Source organism: Hyperolius riggenbachi, chromosome 4 (genome assembly GCF_040937935.1).
Source record: "Hyperolius riggenbachi isolate aHypRig1 chromosome 4, aHypRig1.pri, whole genome shotgun sequence".
In the NCBI taxonomy this organism is placed as follows: Eukaryota; Metazoa; Chordata; class Amphibia; order Anura; family Hyperoliidae; genus Hyperolius; species Hyperolius riggenbachi.
The window spans coordinates 225,434,103-225,450,968 of record NC_090649.1 but is presented as its reverse complement, the minus strand read 5'-3'; the positions used below and the strand labels follow the sequence as shown (position 1 = coordinate 225,450,968).

The 16,866-nt window shown below is 46.9% G+C and overlaps 1 protein-coding gene and 1 non-coding gene across 5 annotated transcripts in view; both read left to right on the top strand.

The window, feature by feature from the left end:
- Nucleotides 1-16,866, top strand: part of HMGCLL1 (3-hydroxy-3-methylglutaryl-CoA lyase like 1) — a 296,565-nt gene that overhangs the window by 30,036 nt on the left and 249,663 nt on the right. The gene's annotated exons all lie outside the window — the stretch shown is intronic.
- On the top strand, nt 5,797-5,868 carry TRNAR-UCU (transfer RNA arginine (anticodon UCU)). Its single transcript has one exon. It is a non-coding gene; the product is annotated as a tRNA-Arg (tRNA).

Genomic DNA, 16,866 nt, shown 5'->3' with positions numbered 1-16,866 from the left:
CGGTTGTTCTCCTTCCGCCGCCTCTTCCTCCTCCACAGAAACACCTTCCTCATCATCACCATCATCAGAGTCTGACTCCTCCCCTTCCCCACACGACTCCTCTTCTTCCTCCTCCTCCCCCCTCTGTGCTGCCGCCGGTGTTGTGGAAACATCGGGTTCGTGTGTAAATGGCTCCCACGACTCCTGCTGCCCTAACTCTTCTTGTTCACGCTCCTCCACAGCTGTATCCACCACTCTACGCACGGCACGCTCCAGGAAGTAGGCGTAGGGGATCAAGTCGCTGATGGTGCTCTCATCGCGACTCACCAGTTTGGTCACCTCCTCAAAGGGCTCCATGACCCTGCATACATTTCGCATCAGTGTCCAGTTGTTGGGCCACAACATCCCCATCCTCCCAGATTGTGTCCTTGTACTGTAATGATAAAGGTACTGGGTGACGGCTTTCTCCTGGTCTAGCAGGCGAGAGAACATCAGCAGGGTGGAATTCCAGCGAGTCGGGCTATCGCAAATCAGGCGTCTCACCGGCAAGTTGTTTCTACGCTGAATGTCCGCAAAGCGTGCCATGGCCTTGTAAGAGCGCCTGAAATGCCCACACAACTTCCTGGCCTGCTTCAGGACGTCCTCTAAGCCTGGGTACTTGGACACAAATCTTTGCACGACCAGAATAAGCACATGTGCCATGCAGGGTATGTGTGTCAGCTTTCCCAAATTCAACGCAGCAATGAGATTGCTGCCGTTGTCACACACCACGTTGCCGATCTCAAGCTTGTGCGGGGTCAGCCATTGCTCCACCTGTTTGTTAAGAGCAGCCAGGAGAGCTGCTCCAGTGTGACTCTCCGCTTTCAGGCAAGACATGTCTAACACTGCATGACACCGTCGCACCTGGCATGCAGCATAGGCCCTGGGATGCTGGGGCTGTGTAGCTGGAGAGGAGATGGCGGCACCAGGAGGAGGAGGAGGAGGATGACGACAGCGAAGCGTGGAGGTGTGACAAGTCGGTCCTCTGCGCAGCCACGTACTCCCTGCTTGCTGCCATCGGTCACCAGGTTGACCCAATGGGCTGTGTATGTAATGTAGTGGCCCTGCCCGTGCTTGGCAGACCAGGCATCCGTGGTCAGGTGGACCCTTGACCCAACGCTGTGTGCCAGAGATGACACCACTTGCCTCTCAACTGCACGGTACAGTTTGGGTATGGCCTTTTGTGAAAAATAATTGCGGCCTGGTATCTTCCACTGCGGTGTACCAATGGCCACAAACTTACGGAAAGCCTCCGACTCCACCAGCTTGTATGGTAATAGCTGGCGAGCTAATAGTTCCGCCACGCCAGCTGTCAGACGCCGGGCCAGAGGGTGACTGGCAGACATTTGCTTCTTACGCTCAAATACTTCCTTCACGGACAGCTGGGTACTGCTGTGGGCAGAGGAGAAGGAACCGCTGAAGGGAAGAGGCGGTGTGGAGGAGGGTGGCTGTGAAGATGCAAGGGAGAAAGTGGATGAAGACGATGCACCTGAAGGAGGAAGAGGAGAAGGAGGGTGGCTTGTCTTTTGAGGGGTGCTGCTTTTCCTCAGGTGTTCTTGCCATAGCTGTTTGTGCCTTCTCTCCAGGTGCCTTCGTAAGGCACTTGTCCCTACGTGAGAGTTGGCCTTTCCACGGCTCAATTTTTGCTGGCAGAGACAACAGATGGCTTTGCTCCGATCTGAGACACACACGTGAAAAAATTTCCAAACCGCTGAACCACCTTGGGGTGATGGCGCTAGGGTGGCATCAGCAGCTGACGTTGAAGGGCATATTGGCTGGCTGGCCATAGCTGGTGATACATGGCGCCGGACACTGCCCCCAGCTGTTTCTGAGGACACGCTCCCTCTGCTTCTATCATGGAGTCGTCTCCTCCTACTCCTCTCTGACTCCTCCTCTGAACTGTCCCCCTGGTCATCTCCTCTACCGGGAACATATGTGGTATCCGTATAATCGTCATCATAATCCTCCTGGCCAGCTTTCCTCAGACTCCTCCTCAAGTGCACCAACTTCAGGTGGTCCCCCATCATCCCCATCCACACACGTTACGTCCATACTATCGCCACCTAACTCAGACGTATGAGGTGGTGTACCTGCGCCTTCTTGTTGTTGTTGCAGTAGTGGCTGGGAATCAGTGATTTCACCACCACCACCAAATAACTCCTGCGAAGTGTCAAATGCAGCGGATGTGGTGCTTGTTGTAGCGCTGGTGGCTGCGGGAGATGAGGTGTTCTGTGTTAAATACTCAATCACCTCCTCACGATTTTGGGAAGTGATGGCACGTGCCTTCTTCTGAGCACTGTATTTTGGGGCAGGTCCGCACGAAATCACAGCAACACCACCTCTCACAGCCACAGACCTGCCGGTGCCTGGTGGCCTTCCTCTGGGTCTGCCTCTTCCTCTTCCTCTACCTGGTTTGTCCATTTTGTCCATCTCGGGGGTATGCTAGCTATATGCAGGGATCTGGGTTCTCACTCAACACAACAGGTAGTTAGATGCAGTGAGGTGGCCAGGTGGGTTCTCACTCAACACAACAGGTAGTTAGATGCAGTGAGCTGGGTTCACTCAACACAACGCTAGGTATATGCAGTGATGAGGTGGGTTAAGTAAACACAACAGGTACTGGGTAGTTAGATGCAGTGAGCTGGGTTCACTAAACAGTAAAGGTACTTAAGATGCAGTGAGGTGGGTTCTCACTCAACACAACAGGTAGTTAGATGCAGTGAGCTGGGTTCACTCAACACAACTCTAGGTATATGCAGTGATGAGGTGGGTTAAGTAAACACAACAGGTACTGGGTAGTTAGATGCAGTGAGCTGGGTTCACTCAACACACTGCTAGGTATATGCAGTGATGAGGTGGGTTAACCCCCTTGGCGGTATGAAAAATACCGCCAGGGGGAAGCGCAACAGTTTTTTTTAAAAAAAAAAAATTTTTTATCATGTAGCGAGCCGAGGGCTCGCTACATGATAGCCGCTGCTCAGCGGCATCCCCCCAGCCCCGCCGATCGCCTCCGGCGATAGGCGATCAGGAAATCCCGTTCAAAGAACGGGATTTCCTGGAGGGCTTCCCCCGTCGCCATGGCGACGGGGCGGGATGACGTCACCGACGTCGGGACGTCATTGGGAGACCCGATCCACCCCTCGGCGCTGCCTGGCACTGATTGGCCAGGCAGCGCTCGGGGTCTGGGGGGGGGGGGGGGGCGCGCGCCGCACCGGATAGCGGCGATCGGGCGCGCGGCGGCGGCGATCGGGGTGCTGGCGCAGCTAGCAAAGTGCTAGCTGCGTCCAGCAAAAAAAAAATTAAGTAAATCGGCCCAGCAGGGCCTGAGCGGCACCCTCCGGCGGCTTACCCCGTGTCACACACAGGGTTACCGCCAAGGAGGTTAAGTAAACACAACAGGTACTGGGGTATATGCAGTACTGGGTAGTACAATGTGCAGCTCCCTGTCACACACACAGGTAGTCACTGAATGTGCTGGGCTGCTGGCAGTGGCACACACAATATCAATTAGCAAGGCTGTGCATGCAACAAAAGTGTCAGTTTGACACACAGAAAAAAAAAATGTACAGGTTGAGCTCTGAATAGAGCTGGTGCTGGGTGCTTTAAAAGCAATAATAATCAGTCAGGAGCAAGCAAAGCAGCCTAGAACCTAACTAATCTGTCCCTAGGAGAAAAAGTCTGCAGCAGCTGTCCCTTTCCTCTCTCTAGCAGGCACACAAGTGAGGCTTATGGCCGCCGGACCCTGCCTTATATAAGGGGGGGGGGGGGGGGGGCTCCAAGGCTTAGTGTAGCCTGAATGGCTACAATGTGCCTGCTGACTGTGATTAAGAGGGTCAAAGTTGACCCTCATAGTGCATTATGGGGCGAATCGAACTTCCGCAAAAGTTCGCCTGGTGCAGGCGAACGCGAAACCCCCTAAGTTCGCTCTATTTGTAGGATGTCAAAAGCAACCTCCCATACATTGGCTAGAAATCGAACCCAGGTCAACTGCTTTTGAAGGCAGCTATGCTCACCACTATACCACCAACACTACATGCTGAAGACAGCCTAGCATGTACCATTGTGATATACCCAATACAAAAATGAGCTTACTTAGGAATTTGTAGGATGTCAAAAGCAACCTCGCACACATTGGCCAGGAATCGAACCCAGATTAACTGCTTGGAAGGCAGCTATGCTCACCACTATACCATCAACGCTACATGCTGAAGTCAGCCTAGCATGTACCATTGTGATATACCCAAGAGAAAAATGAGCTTGCTTATTTGCCTAATTTGCTAGATGAAAGCAGTGGGACACCTGGTGCTACTGCTTACAGGCTTCAATTCAAGACTTCAGAAATATCATGTGCCCCCCTGGATGATGCTGGTGTAACACACACAGCAAAGGACAGCAATTTGAAGTCTGGAAGATTCCAGGGCAAGGGTGGGAAGGATGAAACGCTAGGTGGCCATGCAAGCATTCCTGCTAACCTAAAGCTTACTTGTGTCTTACAACACATTGGCTTAAGACTTTACCAAATACAATGCTCCAATATGGGGAAGCTTCTTTGTTTGCTGTTTTTTGTTGTTGTTTTTAAGTGTGGTGTCACAGTTCACTCATCTCTTTAACTACAAGAAAGGCACAGGAGTAGTCTTAGCTACCTTAATATCTATGTTATGGCAGGGCCCTTATTACACTTTCTCTTACAGGGCTATGGAAACTGTTTTGCCCATGCGATAAAGCGAGGTGCAAAAATGAAATCATTCCTAGCAGAGGATGGTTTCGATCCATCAACCTCTAGGTTATGGGCCCAGCACGCTTCCGCTGCACCACTCTGCTTACGTTTGTATATAACCTTCAAGTTTAAGAAGGGTACATTAGTTGAAATAGTTACACTACTATCTATGTTACAGCAAGGCCCTAATGACACTTTCTCTGACGCGGCTATGGCCACCGATTGGCCCATGTGGTAAAACAAGGTGTAAAAACCAAAGTACACCTAGCGTAGGATGGTTTCGATCCATTGACCTCTGGGTTATGGTGCTCAGCATGCTTACGCTGCGCCACTCTGCTGCTGTACAGCAGATGCTTCGTTGTAGGAAAAAGTGAGTGAGACCGCTTAGCCATACGGAAAAATGGGCACTCCTTTGCCTACTTCTTTCTGGCCTTTGTCATCATGAAAGGATCATAGAATTATATGTAGAAATGTGATATGTACAGATTTTGTTTAAAGTGGCGTTAAACTTCTTGGAGCAGACTTTTTTCCTCCCTCCACAAGACACACATGCATCCACATAAAATCGTTTAGCAACAACTGTGTGCACAGTCTCTGTGGTGCAATCAGTTAGCGTGTTCGGCTGTTAACCTAAAAGTTGGTGGTTCAAGCTCAGAGAGAGAAAGAGATGATTCTACATGGCTATCTGGGGTTCTCTTTGGACAACTGTTGAATGCAAAAGGCAAGGCTGTCCCTGGGTGGGCTTGAACCACCAACCTTTCAGTTAACAGCTGAATGTGCTAAACAATTGTGCCACAGAGACTGTGCATGCAGTTGCTGTTGAATTATTTTATGGGGATGTATGTGTGTCTTTTGGAGGAAGTAAGTCTGCTCCAAGAAGTTTCAGCATATAGCGTTCGTGGTATAGTGGTGAGCATAGCTGCCTTCAAAGCAGTTGACCTGGGTTTGATTCCTGGCCAATGTATGTGAGGTTGCTTTTGACATCCTACAAATCCCTAAGCAAGCTAAATTTTCTCTTGGGTACATCACAATGGTACATGCTAGGCTGGCTTCAGTATGTAGTGTTGGTGGTATAGTGGTGAGCATAGCTGCCTTCTAAGCAGTTGACCTGGGTTCGATTCCCAGCCAATGTATGTAGTGTACAAGATACAGAGGCCCCAAAAGAATAAAAGGTAATTAAATGAACTTAAAAAACCAACTGGTTAAACAGAGGAGGCAGCGGTGGTCTTACCCCCTCCAAACAGACACAGGCAAGGACTGCGATTCAGACAGTCAACAATTTATTCGGAACTCCAAAAAACAATGCAACGCGTTTCACGGGCCATACATCCCGCTTCCTCAGGCAAAATACAGTAGGAGTCACAGCATCTGTATTATATCAGCGAGCTCGGCGCCTCTGTGAATGTATGTAAGCTGGCTTTTGACATCCTACAAATCCCTGGAAGACAAGACAGGAGGAGGAGAAGGGAAGAAGGAGGAAGGGAGGGAGAAGGGAGGAAGGAGAAAGAAGAAAAAGAGGAGGGGGAAAAAAAGCACAAGAACAAGATTAACTCTCAAAAGAGCTGTTGTGGAGTGCTATTTTAGGAATAATAATCAGCCAGGAGCAAGCTAAGAAGCTTACAAGAGCCTAACTAATCTTTCTCTATGAGAGTCTGCCAGCAGCTTTCCGTTCACTAATTACTACAGGGACACGAACGACTATAATGGCTGGCGCTGCCTGCCTTATATAAGGGGTGGGGTGGCTCCAGGAGATAGTGTAGCCTGATTGGCTACAGCGGGCCTGCTGACTGTGATGCAGAGGGTCAAGTTGACCGTAATGGTGCACTATGGGGACAAACCGAACTTCCAGGAAAGTTCGCATGTGATCGCGAACCACCCAAAGTTTGCCTGGAGCCGTTCGCCGGTGAAACATTCAGGCCATCTCTACTGACAGATCACAAGAACAACATTAGCAGCATTAGCACTCAAAAGAGCTGTTTTGGGGTGCTTTTTAGCAATAAGTATCAGAAAGGAGCAAGCTAACAAGCCTAACAGCCTAATTAAGCTTTCCTTAATCTCTGCAGCAACTCTCTCCCTTCTCTCACTAACTACGCAGAACACAGAGTGATATGATGGCCGACGCAACTGCCTTTTATAAAGGGAGGGGGGGGCTCCAGGAGGAAGTGTAGCCTGATTGGCTACCATGTGTCTGCTGACTGTGATGTAGAGGGTCATCAATGATGTAGTATAAGGGGCGGGTTGAACGCGCATAAAGTTCACGATTCGACGCGAATGCGAACCACCAATGTTCGTGCGAATAACTTTGCTTGCGAACCGTTCGGGCCATCTCTAATGGGCGTCCAGGGTATAATAACATTTACAATGGGCGCCCGGCGAATAATAACATTTACAAACATACTTACTGTACAATATAATCATTTATAAACATACTGACCATAGTTATCGTTTCTATATACGTAAAGTTCATAACTAAATGCATGTTACAGGGCTAGAGTTGGGACACCTACGTTTACCTGGGTACTTCTGCGCAGTGTAGGTGACTAAGCAAAAGAATGCATTCTTCTGTGAACTAAGACCCCGGCTTTTAACTTAGCTGCAGGGATAACAGTGGTACCTGGATGAGTGAATCTGTGAATGCATTTGTTTGAACATTTGCATGCGAGTGTGCGAAGGGTTACTGATTTTTTTTTTTTGCTAATTTTTTGGCCACACCCCCCTTTCCTTAATAACTTATTTAATGTCCCAACTAGAGGCGATGTGCCTGGATATATGTGTTTTTTTTTTCTAGTGCGGAGAAGTTATGGCATAGTAAAAACTTTTCTTAGCTATATCCAGGGCCCTTTTATAACAGCGTTTTTCTCCGCTATATCTGGTGCACTTTTATAGCCGAACTCACTTTTCTTGGCTAAATCCGGTGCCCTTTTATAACTGAAATCCCTTTTCTCGTCTCTCTCTGACGCCATTTTATAACCAAACTAAATTTTCTCGGTTATAACTGGCACCCTATCACTATTTTTGGCTATATCCAGTGCCCTTTTATAACTGAATTTGTTTCATGGCTACATCAGGTGCCCTTTTTCCCAGGCGCCCTTTTGAAATGCATGCCCCAGAGGAAGATGTCAGCATTACAGCAACACTCAGTGGTGGAAGAGTCTTTGCTTTATGGCCAGGCAAACTTATTCTCATAAGGACTGCTCCCCCCGTGCCTTCTGTCTGTTCTCTGTGGCCTACCTTATTGATACCTACTCCTGCAAGGACCCCTTCAACTTTCTTCTGTTACTGCCCAATGATTTGACAGATGTATTATTACAATTACGTGTGGGGATGGTAAGAGTTGGTGAAATCCCAAATCCCCCAAAACTTCTCATGGAATTCTGAAGTTCATAAATTTTGAGTTCTTTAATATGTTCACAACCTGTTACAAATGTTCTTATCATTTTCACATTCATGAGCATGCTCAGTAGACAATTTCTGGGAAAGGCAAAAATGTCTACTGAGTATGCTTGAATGGAAACATTACAAAGATGAATGCACACATTCTATCCAAAAATGTAAAAACCTTAATTAAAATGCAAAAATTCTCAACAAAATAGTTGGATTTTTGACTTTTTACTTGAAACTGAAAAAGTTGGATGCAAAAATTGTAATTTGTAATTCTGCAAAATCTGTACACTTATCGCTAATAACTAGGACCTCTCACAGTGCCCTTTGCCTCTGCTTTGTGGCCTACCCCACTTATTCTTACACCTTCTAGAATCCCCTGAACTACCTTATGCCCCTGCTGTGTGGACTGACAAGTTTATTATTATTATTATTATTATTATTATGGCTTTTCCCAATGCTTTCCCTTAGTTTCCACATCAGAATAAAATAAGATAATTGCTCAAAGTGCATTATTTGACTAATAGAGCACACCTGAAGTGAGGGGGATATGAAGGCTGACCTATTTAGCCCCTTTTAAACAATGCAAATTGCCTGTCTGTCCTGCTGATCATCTGGCGATAGACCAGAGGCATCAAACTCAATCCAATAAGGGGCCAAAATCTTCAACACAGACAAAATTGTGGGACAGATTGTGCTTCTTTGGATGGGGAAGCGGCGTCATGTCATCTGCAGTATTAAGAAGGAGGAAATTGAGGGTGCCGACCTGTGCTGTATACTTTATTACATGAAAGTGCTCACAGCAAACAGGAAGTTACATTTGTGTGGTAGCAAGATGCACAGGCAGTTGGGTAATAGTGGCAACTGTTTCACGTTTCAGGTCAACTGTTTCACGTAAAAAGCTTGTTCGCAGCTTTCAGAGACCTTGCCGAAGAGTGCAAATAAATCCTAATTTCAGTATCAGAAGCACTTCCTATAGCTATACATTGCTGTATATTGGTATGTAACCCTGCCCTCCTACTGAGGGTTAGCCTACGCTGTTTATTATCCAAACCCCCCCACACACACGCACCGCCCCAGCATTCTGGGAGACCACAGATCGTTTCTATTGGCTTTAGAACTTGCAGTAAATGAACATTCTGCAGAAATCACCTGCCAGTACTAAAGATGTTGCCACTTGAGATTAATTTCAGAATGTAAATTAGGTAGAGAAAAGAATTTACAATGGGCAAACACTGATTAAATCATTTATACATTTATATTGTAAAAATTGAGCAATTTTATTCATTGTTATTTTGACTACAATTTCTCTTTAACTTTGTTTTACCTAATGTATGTACTGTTATCTTGTGTATCACAATAAGGCCCAGTGCACACCAAAACCTCTAGCAGATCCGCAAAACACTAGAGGTTTTTGAAGCAGATTTTCAGAGCGATTCTAGGCATGCGGAGAGAGGTTTTCTAAACATGCCTAGCGTTTTTGGGAGCGTTTTTGTGTAGCAGATTTCATATATTGTTACAGTACAGATGTTACTGAACAGCTACTGCAGGGCAGGCCTTAGGTTTCATAGCGCCCTAAGCGAAACATGATTTTGGTGCCCCCCCCCCTTTCAGCCTCTTTGCACGTACACACACACACACACACACACGGCGCGGAGCTAGGGGGGGGGGGGGGGTCGGGGTAGGACACGTGCCCCCGGGCGCTAGGTCCCCAAGGGCGCCCAGCTGAGCTGCCGTGTTTTTCTTTTTTGGGGGGAAGGGGAGCAGCGCAGAGAAGAGGGAGAGCTCTGGGCACAGTGGGGAAGGGCGGATGTCTCCCCTCCCCCTCACCTTAGGGGGCTCTCCCTCCCTCGCTGTCCCCTCCAGAAGTAATGTCCGGGTGGCTGGCAGTGGCGGGCGGGACTTACCTCCGTCTCGCTCCAGCGCTGGAAGTTCGGGGGCCGCTGCTCTGGTCTAGACCAGACCAGAGTAGCGGCAAATCCATTCCGCGCTGCGAGGAGACGCAGGTAAGTTCCGCCCGCTGCTGCCAGCCACCTGGACATTACTTCTGGAGGGAGATGGCCCCCCTTCCTCGCCACTGCTCACAGCTCTCCCTCCACTGCGCTGCTCCTCTGCTGGGGGACACACCTGACTACCTATTCTGGGGACATATACCCCCTGACTACATATACTGGGCACATATACCCCCTGACTACATATACTGGGCACATATACCCCCTGACTACATATACTGGGCACATATACCCCCTGACTACATATACTCGGCACATATACCCCCTGACTACATATACTGGGCACATATACCCCTGACTACATATACTGGGCACATATACCCCTGGCTACATATATACTGGGCACATATACCTCCTGACTACATACACTGGGCACATATACCCCCTGACTACATACACTGGGCACATATACCCCCTGACTACATATACTGGGCCCATATACCCCCTGACTACATATACTGGGCCCATATACCCCCTGACTACATATACTGGGCACATATACCCCCTGACTACATATACTGGGCACATATACCCCCTGACTACATATACTGGGCGCATATACCCCTGGCTACATATACTGGGCACATATACTCCTGGCTACATATACTGGGCACATATACCCCTGGCTATATATATACTGGGCACATATACCCCCTGACTACATATACTGGGCACATATACCCCTGCTACATATACTGGGCACATATACCCCCTGACTACATATACTGAGCACATATACCCCCTGACTACATATACTGGGCACATATACCCCTGGCTACATATACTGGGCACATATACCCATGCCTACATATACTGGGCACATATACCCTTGGCTACATATACTGGGCACATATACCCATGCCGACATATACTGGACACATATACCCCTGGCTACATATACTGGGCACATATACCCCTGGCTACCTATTCTGGGGACATATACCCCTGACTACAAATACTGGGGACATATACCCCTGACAACATATGCTGGGCACATATACCCCTGGCTACATATACTGGGCACATATACCCCTGGCTACATATACTGGGCACATATACCCCTACCTACATATACTGAGCACATATACCCCTGACTACCTATTCTGGGCACATAGACCCCTGACTACATACACTGGGGACATATACACCTGACTACATATACTGAGCACATATACCCCTGGCTACATATACCCCTGGCTACATATACTGGGCACATATACCTCTGGCTACATATACTGGGGACATATACACCTGACTACATATACTGGGCACATATACCCCTGGCTACATATACTGGCACATATACCCCTGGCTACATATACTGGCACATATACCCCTGGCTACATATACTGGGCACATATACCCCTGGCTACATATACTGGGCACATATACCCCTGGCTACATATACTGGGCACATATACCCCTGGCTACATATACTGGGCACATATACCCCCTGACTACATATACTGGGCACATATACCCCCTGACTACATATACTGGGCACATATACCCCTGGCTACATATACTGGGCACATATACCCCTGGCTACATATACTGGGCACATATACCCCTGGCTACATATACTGGGCACATATACCCCTGGCTACATATACTGGGCACATATACCCCTGGCTATATATATACTGGGCACATATACCCCATGACTACATATACTGGGCACATATACCCCCTGACTACATATACTGGGCACATATACCCCTGGCTACATATACTGGGCACATATACCCCCTGACTACATATACTGGGCACATATACCCCCTGACTACATATACTGGGCACATATACCCCCTGACTACATATACTGGGCACATATACCCCTGGCTACATATACTGGGCACATATACCCCTGGCTACATATACTGGGCACATATACCCCTGGCTACATATACTGGGCACATATACCCATGCCTACATATACTGGACACATATACCCCTGGCTACATATACTGGGCACATATACCCCTGACTACATATACTGGGGACATATACCCCTGACTACATATACTGGGGACATATACCCCTGACAACACATGCTGGGCACATATACCCCTGGCTACATATACTGGGCACATATACCCCTGGCTACATATACTGGGCACATATACCCCTGGCTACATATACTGGGCACATATACCCCTGGCTACATATACTGGGCACATATACCACTGGCTACATATACTGGGCACATATACCCCTACCTAAATATACTGGGCACATCTACCCCTGGCTACATATACTGAGCACATATACCCCTGACTACCTATTCTGGGCACATAGACCCCTGACTACATACACTGGGGACATATACACCTGACTACATATACTGGGCACATATACCCCTGGCTACATACACCCCTGGCTACATATACTGGGCACATATACCCCTGGCTACATATACTGGGCACATATACACCTGGCTACATATACTGGGCACATATACCTCTGGCTACATATACTGGGGACATATACACCTGACTACATATACTGGGCACATATACCCCTGGCTACATATACTGGCACATATACCCCTGGCTACATATACTGGCACATATACCCCTGGCTACATATACTGGGCACATATACCCCTGGCTACATATACTGGGCACATATACCCCTGGCTACATATACTGGGCACCTATACCCCTGGCTACATATACTGGGCACATATACCCCTGGCTACATATACTGGGCACCTATACCCCTGGCTACATATACTGGGCACCTATACCCCTGGCTACATATACTGGGCACCTATACCCCTGGCTACATATACTGGGCACATATACCTCTGGCTACATATACTGGGGACATATACCCCTGCCTACATATCCTGGGCACATATACCCCTGGCTACCTGTTCTGTGGACATCTCTACCCCTGGCTACCTGTTCTGGGGACATCTATACCGCTGGCCACCTATTCTGGGGACACCTATAGACCTGGGGCTACCTATTTTTGGGGAACCACTGCTGTCAGATTGAGTGTATTTTGGGGAACTGCTGCCAGGTGAGAGTGTCTACCATATTAAGGGGGCATTCTGCCTATTTATGTGAAATGCTGTCTATTTATGTGCCTCATGACTGTTGAATTTGTCTTGTTGGGGGCCTCATGGTTACTGAATTTGTCTTGTTGGGGGCCTCAAGATCGCTGAATTTGTCTTGTTGGGGGCCTCATGATTGCTGAATTTGTCTGTTGGGGGGCCTCATGATTGCTAAATTTGTCTTGTTGGGGGCCTCATGATTGCTGAGTTGGTCATGTTGAGGGCCTCATGATTGCTCAATTTGTCTTGATTGGGGGGGGGGGGGGGGGGCTGATGATTGCTGAATTTGTCTTGAAACATGCTGGATGGTACATACTGTGGGTGGGTGAGCGTGAGCCTGCAAATTTCCTGTACATTTGGCTCCACCCATAACCATGCCCACATTTATTATGTGGCCACGCCCCTTTTTTAGCGCGGCGCACTTCACCTTAGGGGGCGCATTAATAGTCTTTGTCCCCGGGCGCTGAAAGCCCTAGCTACGCCTCTGACAGCCACACACTACACACGCACACAATCTATATACACAGCCACGCACGCACACAATCTATATACACAGCTACACATGCACACCATACATATACACAGCCACACACTACACACGCACACAATCTATATACACAGGCACACACTACACACGCACGCAATCTATATACACAGGCACACACTACACACGCACACAATCTATATACACAGGCACACACTACACACGCACACAATTTATATACACAGCCACACACTACACATGCACACCCTACATATACACAGCCACACACTACACATGCACACAATCTATATACACAGCCACAGACTACACATGCACACCCTACATATACTCAGCCACACACTACACACGCACACAATCTTTATACACAGCCACGCACGCACACAATCTATATACACAGCTACACATGCACACCATACATATACACAGCCACACACTACACACGCACACAATCTATATACACAGGCACACACTACACACGCACGCAATCTATATACACAGGCACACACTACACACGCACACAATCTATATACACAGGCACACACTACACACGCGCACACTTTATATACACAGCCACACACTACACATGCACACCCTACATATACACAGCCACACACTACACATGCACACAATCTATATACACAGCCACAGACTACACATGCACACCCTACATATACACAGCCACACACTACACACGCACACAATCTTTATATATACACACACACACACACACACACACACACACACACACACACACACACACACACACACACACACACACACACACACACACACATCCTAACTTATCCTCTGTAGCCAAAACATAGAAGAATTAATACATTCTAGTAGCGGGAGACAGGACATTTGCTACCATTCATCACCCTGTCTGTAGGAGAATACACCAGAAGAAAGAAAAAGACACAGAAGTTGTAGCAGCCCACAAGGGGATTACCTCTCCACCTTGGACTACTATATCCATCCTGCGTGCTCGAGGAGGCGGGGAGGGGGGCTGATAAGGAAGCATCCGAGCAGGAGGTTGAAGGTGTATGCCTCCAGGTTCGAGTTCCCGCCGCTGCACCAGACAACAGCCTGCTCGCAAACAGTTTTTGCCCTATTCGTCCGCCTGCTTGTTAATGCATGCGGGTGGGTGGTGGGACCCAGAGCCTCGCCCCCGTCCCCCCTCCCCGCACGCCTGCATCCTTTGCAGGGGCGGTAGTTTCACCAATGAGCAAGACGCAAGAGATGGACCCAGCCGGAGCCCGCAGCACAAAATAACATGCGGCCCGGGCGGCAGCCCCCCCCCTGGAAGCCAGCGCCCTGAGCAATCGATCGCTCTGGTTGCTCAGGTCAAAGGCCGGCCCTGAGCTTCTGTAACAAAAACGCTTGGAAAACCGCTCTGATCTAGTGTTTTTCAGAGCGGTTTTCCACTTTCCTATACTTTAACATTAAGGCAGAAACACCTCAGAAATCTGAAAAATGCTGCAGCCCCCGAGTTTGCATTTGTGGAAAAAAACGTACCGCTCTGGTGTGCACCATCCCATTGAAATATATTACCCAAGCAGTTTACAAACCACTAGCGTTTTAAAAATGCTCCAGAACCGCTCTGGTGTGCACCAACCCGAAGAGAAATTGGCATGGTATAAATGTAATACATTTGAAAATGAGAAATATTTTGACTAACTGTGTAATTTTGAAATATGTGAAATTTAACATCAAAGCCATTGTCATCTGAAAGGGAAAAAAAAAGACACTGGAGACACATTAATAATTTCCTTTGCAGCACCTACCATAACCACAGCCCCTTTAAAAACCAGAGCAAGTTACAAATGTCAATTATTCCATTATTTTCTTTAGGACAAATATTTAATTTGTGTTACCATATATGTGCTGTGCTGACAAGATGTTTGCATGTTTTTCTTTTTCAATTTCAAACCCCTACATTAATCAGAAACCATCCTAAAACCCCATTACAATTGTCTTTAATGTATTTTGATTCTTGACATCTTGAACATTTTAAGAAAATGTTTCTAGTTTTACAAAAGCAATCGCACATTGAAATTTAGGACAATTCTTCAGTCTTGTCTTTATCACTTGTTTGTACCATCATCTTTTAACTGCACAGACAGTATAAATATAATCTAGAACATCAATTCAATACTTGTCAGCATGAAACTCTGAAATATGTGGGCAGAAATGTTTTAACAATCGTTTTAGAAAAAGCTAACTCTGTTAAGTGATTTTCCATCAAATCTGTTCTGCAGAGAATTACTTATGTGGTTAAACCAAAATATTAGTATATCCTCAATCAGCAGTGACAAAAACATCATTCCTAACTGAGAGCAAAAAATACATTCCACCCACCAGAGTCTAAAAATATCGACAGGGCTATGGTCAGAAGGCTTCTTTTTTTTGTGTGCATCTTAGTGAAGACATGTCTGAAAGATACCAAAGGCTTCTAAAACTTAATTTAAGAGACCTTGGGCCCCATCCAATCCACCTTTTCTAAGTTTTTTTCCAAGGTAATATTTTCACATCCTTATCAATAAAATGTATTTTAAAGAACAAGTGACAACCATGCTAACCTAGAAATAAAACTCCATGAGATAACTCCAAACCATAACAGCAGAAAGAGTTTTGAAAGTGTTGAATGCAGGATTAGCATCTTTATCATTTACTACACTCAGACCAGTTGCTGTTGAAATTTGATTTTTATGGTGACAATCCCGCTTTAAGACCCCAACAAGCAGGAAAATACTCAGCATAATTTTACAATACTTTTTCACCTACTTTCTCGTACTTTTTTAACTGCAGAAACGTAGGAGGAAAAAGTAAATTGTATCGGGCTATTTTTTTTCTTAAATGCATTTATTAGCACTGAGTGTTTTATTGTTAAAAGATATAAAACTGTCAAAAAGTTTTAATTTGAGCAGTAAAAAAATGTAAAATACAAGTTTCCTGGATATCCTGCTGACCCTCTGCCTCTAATACTTTTAGCCATAACCCCTGAACAAGCATATGCACATCAGGTGCTCCTGACATTATTCGATCTGACAAGATTAGCTGCATGCTTGTTCCTGGTGTGATTCAGACGCTACTGCCGCCAAATAGATCAGCAGGGCTGCTAAGCTACTGGTATTGTTTAAAAGGAAAAAAATATGTCAGCCTCCATATTCGT